This window comes from Gossypium arboreum, chromosome 4 (assembly GCF_025698485.1).
Source record: "Gossypium arboreum isolate Shixiya-1 chromosome 4, ASM2569848v2, whole genome shotgun sequence".
In the NCBI taxonomy this organism is placed as follows: Eukaryota; Viridiplantae; Streptophyta; class Magnoliopsida; order Malvales; family Malvaceae; genus Gossypium; species Gossypium arboreum.
Genome location: NC_069073.1, coordinates 60,500,958 through 60,511,786, shown reverse-complemented (window position 1 = coordinate 60,511,786; position 10,829 = coordinate 60,500,958). Strand labels below are relative to the sequence as shown.

General features: G+C 38.0%; 1 non-coding gene across 1 annotated transcript; it reads left to right on the top strand.

Moving 5' to 3' along the window:
• Positions 1-675: 675 nt before the first annotated feature.
• LOC128292448 (small nucleolar RNA R71) lies at positions 676-780 on the top strand. The gene has a single exon (XR_008282433.1). It is a non-coding gene; the product is annotated as a small nucleolar RNA R71 (small nucleolar RNA).
• Positions 781-10,829: the final 10,049 nt, after the last annotated feature.

Sequence of the window (10,829 nt, the reverse complement as noted above, 5' to 3'; positions counted from 1 at the left end):
TCAGATATTAATTTAGCGAGCTGACCTATCTAAGTTTCAAGCCCTTGGATCGATGCTTGTTGATTTTTAAGTGCTGTCTCAGTATTTTGAAAATGAGTTTCTGACACCGAGATGAATATTGTTAGCAACTCTTCAAGGTTTGGTTTTTTCTCTGGTTGGTAGAGTGGTTGTTGGAAGCCTGGATGTGGTGGTGGTCTCTGATTTCCGTGGCTTCCCCATGAAAATTTTGGGTGGTTCCTCCAACCTACATTGTAAGTGTTACTATAAGGATTATTTTGAGATCGATGATTATTACCCATGTAATTTAACTGCTCGTTCTCCATATTGTGGCCATAGGGTGGGTATTCTGAATTGCTTGATCCACCTCCACTGGCTTCGCATTTCATTACTGGGTGAACCTGTGAAGAACCGAGAAAACCGTCAATTTTTCTATTCAAAAGTTCTACCTGATTAGAGAGCATGGTGACTGAATCGATATTAAATATGCCGACTGTTTTTGTTGGTTTTGTCCTCATGACTTGCCACTGATAATTATTCAGTGACATCTCTTCTATAAATTCATATGCATCCTCAGGTGTCTTATTATTGATAGCTCCACCAGTGGCTGCGTCAATCATTTGTCGAGCTGAAGGATTCAGGCCATTATGAAACGTTTAAACTTGTAGCCAGAGTGGTAACCCATGGTGAGGGCACCTTCTCAACAGATCCTTGTATCTCTCCCATGCATCGTAGAGTGTTTCTAAATCCATCTGTAAAAAAAAATCATTACGTAACTTGGCTGTTTTAGCCGATGAAAAATATTTTAACAAAAACTTTTCAGTCATTTGTTCCCAAGTAGTGATTGACCCTCGTGGTAACGAGTTCAACCACTGTTTAGCCTTATTCCTCAACAAAAAGGGAAACAACCGAAGGTGAATGGCATCATCAGAAACGCCATTGATTTTAAAAGTGTCGCAAAACTCTAAGAAATTCGCCAAGTGAGCGTTGGGATCCTCGTCCTGCAAACCATCAAACTGAACAAACTGTTGGATCATTTGAATGGTGTTAGGTTTCAGTTTAAAATTATTTGCAGCAACAGCAAGCCTAACTATGCTCGATTCAGTTCCTGTTAAAGAAGGTTTAGCATAATCATACATAGTACGTGGAGCAGGATTCTAATTAGCAGCAATTGCAAGAGGTAGCAGATTTTCTTGATTTTCAGCCATCTCCTCGGTTGTGGTTGAAGTATCGTCCTCTTGCTCTTCCTCTGTGTATCGTAAGCTTCGTCTTATTTCTCTTCGGTTTCTACGAACTGTTCGATCGATCTCACTATCAAACAGTAACGGTCCCGACGGGTTTCTTCTACTCATACACTATAAAAACCTGCCCGGAATGAATAAAAGAAAAATTAGAAAGGAAAATAGAAATTTAAATAAATAAGGTAAAATGGCTAAAGTAATAAAAATCGAGTGTTCCTAATATCTTAGTTCCCCGACAATGGCACCAAAAACTTGATACGTGATATTCATGACAGGTTTTAAATATTTATAATTAATCGTTCTTGGAACTAACTATTATCACGATGAAGGCAAGTGTACCTATCGAATAGTAGTATAGCTTTAGCAAAACTGGATTGTCGAACCCAAAGGAACCAAAAGTACTAGTAATTAATTTCTTTTTATTATCTAACCTAAAAATTAAGGGATTTGTTTATCTAGACTAATTAACTAAACTAAGGGTGCACAGAGAGAAAATTTGGAAAAAGCTTTGGGAAAACTCGATTGTCTAAGACAATACCCAAGGAAAAATCCACCTAGTCTTTACTTGTTATTTGATTCTGAATAACATGATTTATTCATTTGACTTGATCCGTAAAAATCCCTAAGTTATATTATTATCTCTCTCGAGACTAATAACGTCTAACCCTATGTTGATTAATTGAAATCTCTTTCTCATTAATGCCCTAGTGTTGCATTAACTCGATCTATGGATCCCCTTATCAGGTTTCACCCTAATTCAGCAAAATCTTATCACCCTATCTCTAGGCGTGCAATCGACTTCGATTAATTATGACAAATTTACTCTTAGACAGGGTTTATTCCTCCTCTGAATAAGAGCATTAACTTGAATCAATATCCTGAAATATTAAACAAGAATTAAGAACACATAATTAAGAACAAGTCAAATATTTATCATACAATTCAGATAATAATAACAAGATCCGTTCTTAGGCTTCATTCCCCTTAGGTATTTAGGGAGTTTAGTTCATAATTATAAAAGAAAACATCTCAGAAGAATAATGAATACAAAACATAAAGAAAACCCAAAACCCCTGAATGGAAATTGAAGGGAGATCTTTAGTCTTAAGGATGAATCCGGCTTCTGAGATGGATCAATAGGCTTCCCTTGAGTAATTCCTTGCCTCCTACTCCGTGTGTATGTTCTAAGTGCCTCCTCCGGTGTATAAATAGGCTTTAGAATACCTAAGAGCCCTCAAAAGTGGCCTTTTCCAAATAGGGCTATACTTGGGCTGGGCAGGGACACGCCCGTGTGCGATTACTCCAGCCCGTGGTCAAGGCTGTTGAATAGGCACGGGCGTGTAGTCTACCAGTGTAAGTCATGCTTCGATCCTACCAAATGGACACGACCGTGTGACACGCCCGTGTAAGGAAGTTCAGACCGTGTTGATTTCCCATGTGGGTTCATTTTCTCTGTTTTCGGCCCATTTCTCGCTCTTTTTGCTCTCCTATGCTCACCTAAGTATAAAACATGAAATTAAAGAATTAGGATCATCGAATTCACCAAAGCTAAGGAGAATTCATCCATAAATGTGCTAAGCATGGGATAAAAATATGTATAAATTACGGTTTTTCATTCTATGTTTAAATATATAATTTATAATTTGTTTTAATATATGCCGAATTATGATTTAAACATATTATTAGTATGAACTGTGATATGATCAGTAATGTCTCGTAGTTTAATCTGGCTACGGAAACGGCTAGGGGTGTTACAGCCTATGTCTCTACCTGTGTGGTGGCTACTGGACATTCTGTTTTGCCAAAAATTAAGATGCAGGGGGCACACGGCCAGATCACATGCCCATGGGGGCAAACCGTGTGTCACACATGACCTAGACACACGTTCGTGTGTCTATCTGTATGGACAAATTAAGGGCTATTTACCAAGCCATTTGCCACCCTTATTCACACATACACTCACATCAATTCAAAGGCACAAAACCTAACATACTTAGGTAACCAAAACATCCACAATTATGACCAGCACATGACAGTACAATATCAACAAGCATTCATCACTAATAACATAACCCATCACATACACACAATCACAAACCACATCTCAAAGACATAGGCACATGCAAAATCATATGATCAATATAAGCCATTATTCATGGCTACACACAAATTGAACCATAACCATTATAAGCTAACAGATTTGGCCACATTAACAATGACAAAATTAATCAATAGACCAAGTCCTTATACATGCCATAAACTTAAAATACTTGCATTCACTTATACCTAAATGATAATTTGATAGTATGATAGCATCGCCAGTGAACTCCAACCCGAGCTAGCTAAATTAACCTATAAGAGATAGGAAAGGTAAAGCTTAGTAAGTTCATATGCAAATAATAAACAACTATTAACATTCATTTACTTTATTCATCCATAAGTACTATTATTACAATTTGCATTAAATCTCAAGATTACCACTCAATCATTCGTAGTGCGTACTCTTTTAACTTATAAACCCCATTTACATGCCTTGGCATTAGCTGTGACAGCCCTAAATTGACCCTAGTCAGAAAGTGGTTTCGGGACCGCTAAATCGAGTCACCGAAGTATTTGAGTATAATATTTATTGTCTAAAATATGTGAATATGAGTGTGTGAAAGTTTTAAGCTTCGATTTAGTCAATTCCATGTGAATTTAGTTAATAGGACTTATGTGTGACACTTTTGAAATGTGATAGGTTAATCTATAAGGATCTATTAGTGCATGTTATGAAAATAATGGGTTTGCATGTCAAATTTCCACCTATGACAAGTAGTGGCCGGCCATGATGGGTTATATACATGCAATATGTATTAATTATTAGTTAGTAGCTTTATATTTTATAACATAAATAAATAAAAAAGGGAAAAGTAATTGAAATAAAGAAATGAAGGGTGATGAAAACAAAGCTTGAGTTTCTTTCTTCTTGGCCGAATGTAAAGAGGAAGATGGGAGAAAGGCATTCAGTCATCTTAAGTTAGCATTAAGGTAAGAAGTTATGTTAATTCTTGAAATTTTGGTTAATCTTGAATGAGGTATCAAGTTATTTTAGTAACCCATGTTGAATTTTTGATTGTGGGAATGAGTAGGGCTTTCGGCTATGGTAATTAATAAGGGTGATGGTTGTTGTTTTATGATAAATTTAGATGAACAATGGTAGATGAATGTTTGAACTATACAAATGAGCATATGTGAGCATTGGGTGCTAAGGGAAAAGAATCGGCTACCTTATTATGTACCAAGACCGAATGTGAATTTGATTATGTTTGAGTAATTTATGTACTTAAAATTGATGTAGTATAAGTTACCATGTTCTTGCCGAAAATGTAATTGATAAAGGAGGAGTTTGTTATTGAACGTTAGGCTAAGTCCCTAGTGGATGGATGAATTGATAATAATTGTGTATAAAGATTTGCTTTACTATGTCTTTGTTAACAAGATGAGAAATGAGTTAAGATGGTCTTAGTGTACCGATTAGGACCTAAGGAGTTGAGCTTATTGATAGTATAGATTTCTAATGCACCTATGGTAATGGCCGAACATGTAGTTGTTTAATGTTTGAACAAGTGTCGTTTAGGTGTTCTAAATTGTCTAAATTAGATGTTAATCATCTAAAGGTTCGGCATTGTGCATTCTTGTTAAGAGTTTGATTTGAAATCATGAGGTTTTGTTGACTTGTGTTTAAATGGCATTCTGACATGGTCTATGAGTGTTTGCAAATCCGGTTTAAGTGCATAGGTGCTAAATACTTTGTATTGGAAATTTTGATGTATAAGTAGTAAATTGATTCAAATGAATTGGTTCTAAAATCTATATGAATGCCATATGATTGTGTTTGATTGGGGAGTAAATTGTTTGATTTAGCTCAAGAGCTTAGAGGATCAAAGTCGGATAAGGGAAAGGAAAAAGTGATTGAATAGCCGTTGAAATCGTTCGACAACATCCGAGGTAAGTTTTCGAGTAATGAAACTTAGTTTATGATTTGATTAAGTCATGACATATAAGCATAACAAATAAACGGTGATATAATGATTCTACTTGAATTGTATATTGAGGTGATTAGTTTATACCTATGACGGGTAGCTGAATGTGTATAGAGATCATGTTATAAAGCAAATCAAAATCATGCTCTTTGTATGTGGCTATTGAGCCGAAAATGGTAATGGTTGAGAAGCGTCTTGTGTTTGAATTCTAGTTATGATAATGAAATATGGATGTGTCATGATTTATTGGTATATGTGCTTGATTATTCGGATGATATCCGGGCTAAGTCCCGAAGGCATTTGTGCAAGTTACTATATCCGAGCTAAGTCCCGAAGGCATTTGTGCGAGTAGTTGCTATACCCGGGCTAAGTCCCGAAGGCATTGGTGCTAGTGACTATATCCGGGCTATGTCCCAAAGGAATTCATGCTAGTGACTATATCCGGGCTAAGACCCAAAGGCATTTGTGCGAGTTGCTATATCCGGCTAAATCCTGAAGATACTTGGGTTTGGAAGCGAGCGATCTTGCTGTAATAATTTCAATTAATATGCTCATAAAATACAAACGATAAGGTATGTTTCGTATATGCATCGGAAAGGTTGATTCCTTTCAAATAGTACTCGCTCAATTGATTAACGAGCTTCCGGCCTCTAGTTAGGTTTGATACCCTGTGTATGAATATATTGGTTGAAGTGTGAAAAAATTATGATTTTGAGAATGTGCATATATGAAATTATTCATTTAGTCATATGAACGCTATACTTTAGTCGTAAATAATTTCGTTACTCAAAACTTACTAAGCATTAAATGCTTATTCCGTTTCTTTAATTCTCTGTTTTCTAGATTTTTGTTAAATCACCTATCGGACTCGGGATTGTCAAGTCAAGTCGTCCACACTATCTAAGCCCTTTTGGTACTCTTTTAGTTAAACGTTGATAATGGCATGTATAGGACTAACCTTTGTTGTTAATCAAGTACCTGTGGTAATGTGTATATATTTGGATAGCCATGCGAAAATGGCTTAAATATTTTGAGCATAGTATTAAAATCATTTTGTATATATATGGTTATTGAGAGGTGAGGAAATGTTTGGCAATGATTAGCCATTGGAATGGTTAATCACGATCATATTTGGTGCTATGTATGTCAAATGGCTAGTTGAATCATGGAAACTATGAAATAGGTGAAATTTACCTTAAAATAGATGCTGACAGCAGCAGTCATGTGAGTTTGAAAATTCACTAAAAATAGTAGGAATATAATTAAATAATGAATAAATTATTTAATCGAACCTTGATGAGTCTATTTTCATATGGAAGAAGCGAAACGACCATATAAGCCGTATTTTATGAGATGATTAAGTTTTCGTGAAACAGGGCCAGAACGGTTACTGGATCCCCTGTTCTGACTTTGGAAATTTACCATAAATTAACCAGAAATAATTAGAAGTCATGCTTTATATGTACAGATTCCGTTTTGAGTCTAGTTTCATTAGAAACAAACAGCATATGTATTGAAGCCCTGTACATGGAGATATCTAAGTCGTAATGCATGAAGGTCATAGTAGTCGAACCCTGAAACAGGGGAGATTTTAACTAATAAACTGTACTAATTGGGCTGACCAAAAATTCTAGAAAAAAAGTTGTAGATGGATATGTGAGTCTAGTTTCAGGGAAAATTTACGGAATCAGTTTTCGAGTTTTGAAACTCGAGATATGATTTTTACGGTGACAGTGATGCAGTTAGCCAGCTTGTCTGGAAATTTTAAAATGAACTGTGTAAATAAATGAATTAAGTTCGTTAACACCTCGTGTTCGACTCCAGCAACGGTCTTGGGTGCGGGGCGTTACAATTTTATTGGTATCGAAGCTACGGTTTAGTCGATTCTAGGACTACCGTAATACGTTCGGGTCTAGCTATACATGCCATTGTGTGTCTATTTGATAGTGTGGTGATTTCTGACAGTTAAAAATGTGTTTGTTTATAGTAATGGATCCCGATCCCAACCGAGCGGTAGCTGATAATCTTGAGAGTGTAGCGCCTGCTCCCGCACAAGGGACAACGTCGGTGGACTCTCAACCTATTGCTAGTAATCAGAATGACGAAGCTAGACAGGTTTTTTATAGTGTAATGAATGATTGGTTCAACCAATACATTCGAACTAATACGGATGTTCCACAACCCCATTTCCGACTAATACAACCCCAGACTGCGATACCTCGATGAATCGACAGATAAGGTTAAATAAGCCCCAGTTGATAGAATCCGAAAACACGGGCTCTTGAATTTAAAGCTACTGAGACAATGACGATGCCGAGCAAGCTGAATTTTGGTTGGACAACACTATTCGGGTACTTGATGAACTATCTTGCACACCCGATGAATGCCTAAAGTGTACAATCTCCTTGCTACGTGATTCTGCCTACTATTGGTGGAATACGTTGATTTTTGTTATGCCCAGAGAGCAAGTAACTTGGGAGTTTTTCCAAACTGAGTTTCAAAAAAGGTATATCAGCCAGAGATTCATTGATCAAAAACGAAAAGAATTTCTTGAACTTAAACAAGGTTCCATGTCGGTTACTGATTATGAACGAAAGTTTGTAAGGCTTAGCCGGTACGCGCGAGAATGCATTTCTTCAGAAGCTGTGATGTGTAAACGTTTGAAGATGGGTGAACGATGATATAAAGCTGTATGTTGGCATTTTAGAAATCAGAGAATTTGTGGTACTTGTCGAGAGAGCTTGCAAAGCCGAAGAGCTCAGTAAGGAGAAAAGAAAAGCTGATATGGGAGCAAAGGAGTTTCGTAAGAGATCTTCGAGAAGGCCCTTTCAACAGTCATCGAAGAAATTTAGAGATGATTTAGGCCGATCTAGAGACACGTCGGGCTTTTCTAGACGAGACCGTGATCGACCCCCTGTGAGTACACGAGTTGCTTGATCGCCGCCGTGTTGGAAATGATTGTCGAGGCGAGCAGAGTGCGATATTGTGGTAAATGGCATTCGGGAGTTGTAGATTCCATGACCGCTCTGTTACAAGTGCGGATCAGTTGACCACTTTATTAAAGATTGCCCGAGATTGTGCGAGCAGAATGTAAATCAGTGGGAAACCGGGTGCTACTCTTGCTCGAGGTAGACCATCTAAAAATGCGGGAATGCTAGTGGCGGTCGAGAGGATCTAGAGATGTTACCACCAGATCTCGAGGCTCATGCTCCGCCAGAGCTTATGCTATCGTGCACGCGAGGATGCTTCTTCACCGATGTTATTACCGGTACATTCACTCTCTTTGATACTAATGTGATTGCATTGATTGACCCCGGTTCTACTCATTCTTATATATGTGAGACTTTAGCATCCAAAGAAGACTTTACTGTTGAGTCTCTCGAGTTCGTTATTAGAGTGTCGAATCCCTTGGGTCATTGTGTGCTTGTTGATAAGGTGTGTAAGAAATGTCCCCTAGTAATTCGAGGTTCCCGTTTTCTGGCGGACTTGATGCTTTTACCGTTTGATGAATTTGATGTTATTCTCGGTTTGGATTGGTTGACCGTGCATGATGCGGTTGTGAATTGCAAAAGCAAGACTATTGATTTGAGGTGAGCAAATAATGAGATAATCCTAGTTGAGTCTACTATCTTGAATGGATTGCCAACAATAATATCCTCGACGTTAGCTCAAAAATATGTGAGAAAGGGGTGTGAAGCGTATCTTGCATACGTGCTTGATAATGAAAAGTCAGGAAAGAAACTTGAATCGATACCAGTGGTTTGTGAATATCCGGATGTTTTTCCCGAAGAATTACCGAGGTTACCACCTATTCGGGAGGTAGAGTTTGGCATCGAACTTGTACCTGGGACTACACCGATTTCGATAGCTCCGTATCGTATGGCACCAACGGAATTAAAAGAACTGAAAACTCAGTTGCAAGAGTTGACGGATAGAGGTTTTGCTCGACCGAGTTTTTCACCTTGGGGTGCACCTGTATTGTTTGTGAAAAAGAAGGACGGAACCATGAGGTTGTGCATCGACTATCGTCGGTGAATAAAGTGACAATAAAGAATAAATATCCGTTACTGCGTATTGATGATTTGTTTGATCAACTAAAGGGAGCCTCGGTGTTTTCAAAGATAGATTTGAGATCGGGTTATTATCGATTCTTAATTCGGGATTGAATATACCCAAAGCGCTTTCGAGCGAGATACGGTCACTACTGAGTTCTTAGTGATGCCGTTTGGGCTCACTAATGCCCCAATGTATTTATGGATTTGATGAATCGGATCTTCGACCGTTTTGGATTGGTTTGTAGTTGTGTTTATTGATGATATTTTGGTCTATTCGAGAAATGAAACCGATCATGCTGAACACCTGGGGTTAGTGTTGCAGGTTTTACGGGATAAGCAGTTATATGCTAAGTTCAGTAAATGTGAGTTTTGGTTGAGAGAAGTTAGCTTTTTGGGACATGTGGTTTCTGCATCGGGTATTCGAGTTGATCCGAGCAAAATTTCAGCCATACTTAACTGGAAGCCCCCGAGAAATATTATTGAGGTTCGGAGCTTTTTGGGACTTGCCGGTTACTACAGACGGTTTGTAAAGGGTTTCTCGATGATAGCCACACCAATGACGAAGCTACTTACGAAAGATGTTAAGTTCGAATGGTCGAAAAATGTCGAAAAGTTTCGATCAACTAAAAACTTACTTGACTGAAGCTCCAGTGCTAGTGCAGCCTGAATCAGGCAAAGAGTTTGTCATTTACAGTGATGCATCCTTACTTGGGTTAGGTTGTGTATTGATGCAAGAAGGTCGAGTTGTAGCTTATGCGTCGAGACAATTGAAGCCACATGAGAAAAATTATCCAACCCATGATCTCGAACTAGCTGCCATCGTATTCGCTTTGAAAATATGGCGACATTACTTATTTGGTGAGAAGTGTCATGTATATTCGGATCACAAAAGTCTCAAATATTTGATGACTCAAAGAGACTTGAATATGCGACAAAGACGTTGGCTCGAGTTGTTAAAAGATTATGAGCTTGTCGTTGACTATCATCCGGGAAAGGCTAATGTGGTTGCGGATGCTTTAAGTTGTAAATCATTGTTTGCTTTACGAGCGATGAATGTACACCTGTCTGTTCTATCCGACAATGTGTTAGTAGCAGAATTAAAGGCCAAACCATTGTTGATTCACCAAATTCGTGAAGCTCAGAAAGTCGATGATGAATTGGTTGCAAAACGGGCTGAATGCGTTTCGAATATGGAATCAGAGTTCCAAATTGATGATGACGATTGTTTGAGGTTCGAAGTCGTTTGTGTGTTCCAAGAAATTGAACTTATTTCGATGATTCGAGCGAAGCTCATTGTAGCCGAATGTCAATTCACCCGGGGAGTACGAAAATGTACAATGATCTGAGACGTCAGTTTTGGTGGCATGGTATGAAACGAGACATTTCCGATTTTGTTTCGAGGTGTTTAATATGTCAACAAGTGAAAGCGGAACATCAAGTACCTATAGGTTTACTTCAGCCGATCATGATACCTGAATGGAAATAGGATCGAGTCACGATGGATTTTGTAT